The sequence below is a fragment of the Chrysochloris asiatica genome, unplaced genomic scaffold, assembly GCF_000296735.1.
Source record: "Chrysochloris asiatica unplaced genomic scaffold, ChrAsi1.0 scaffold00437, whole genome shotgun sequence".
Lineage (NCBI taxonomy): Eukaryota > Metazoa > Chordata > Mammalia > Afrosoricida > Chrysochloridae > Chrysochloris > Chrysochloris asiatica.
The window spans coordinates 682,621-684,135 of NW_006408955.1; the positions used below are offsets into that span (position 1 = coordinate 682,621).

General features: G+C 36.8%; 1 pseudogene; it reads right to left on the bottom strand.

Annotated features, from left to right (window-relative positions):
- Positions 1–464: 464 nt before the first annotated feature.
- The window catches only part of LOC102836175, a 5,534-nt pseudogene continuing 4,483 nt past the window's right edge, over positions 465–1,515 (bottom strand).

Sequence of the window (1,515 nt, forward strand, 5' to 3'; positions counted from 1 at the left end):
TTGAAGTTTTAGCCAGAGTTATAAGGAAAGAAAGAAAATTAAAGGCATCCAAATTATCAAAAAATGTAGAACTCTTTCTATCTGCAGATGATATGAACCTATACATAGAAAATCCTAAAGACTCAACAAGAAAATTATTGTAACACATTAAAAGATTCAGCAAAGTGGCAGGGCACATGATCAATAAACAAGTATCAGTTGGAGTCCTCTCTAATAATGACAGCTCTGAAAAGGAAATTAGGAAAACAATGCCATTTACAACAGCCACCCCAAAAGATGAACTACTTAGGCATAAATCTAAGGAAGACCTATACAAATAAAGCTACAAAACCCTATCACAAGAGACTCACAAAAATGGAGGAATATAATCATGCTCATGGATAGGAAGACTTATAATTGTGAAAATGTCAACACGACCCAAAGCAATTTATAGGTGTTATGCAATCCCAGTCCAGATTCCAGTATCATTCTTTAATGAGATGAAAAACCTGACTCTATAAGGAAAGGGAAGAGAACTCAAATAAGCAAACCACTACTTAAGAAGAACAAAATTAGAGGATTCTCACTCCCTGATCTCACAGTCATCAGAGCAGCTTGCTTCTGGTAGAATGAAAAACAAAAACAAACATAGATTAATGAAACAGAGTTGAGATTCCAGAAGTAAATCTGTCCACATACAGTCAACTGATCTTTGACAAAATGCCAAAACACATTAAATAGGGAAGAGATAGTCTCTTCAACAAATGATTCTGGCAAAACTGGAAATCCATACCTCACACTATAAACAGTCTCAGAGTAGATTAAAGACCTAAATGTAAAACCTAGAACAATAAAGATCATCAATTAAAAAATAGGGACAAACTTTAGAGGCTCTAAGTATACTTACATGGAAAAAATTAATTAAAAACAGAACCAGTAACTCACAGATAATAGAAGACAAAATAGATGACTGGGACCTCATAAAAATTAGACACCTAAGTGCATCAAAAGACTTTGCCAAAAGAGTAGAAAGGGAGCCCACAGACTGGGAAAGAGTTCTTTGCAACAACATATCAGACCAGGGATTAATCTCAAACGTGTACACAAAACTACAACACCTCTTAAAGAAAAAAACAAATAATCCAATTTAAAAATTGGCACATGAACAGACACTTCACAAAGGAAGATATTCAGGCAGTCAACAAACATGAGAAATGTTCATGACCACTGGCCATTGTCGTTATGTTGTTGTTAAGTGCCATTAAGTCTGTACCAACTCATGCACAACAGAATGAAACACTGCCCAATCCTGTGCCAACCTCACAAATGCTGCTACATTTGAGTCCATTGCTGCTGCCACTGTGCCAATCCATTTCGCTGGAGGCCTTCCTCTTTTTCTCTACCCTCCACTTTTCCAGAGACTGGTCCTGCTCAACAATATGTCTGAAATATGAGAGACAAAGTCTGGCCATCCTGGCTTCCAAGGAGTGTTCTGGTTGTACTTCTACCAATACAGATTGGTCTGTTCTTTTGGCA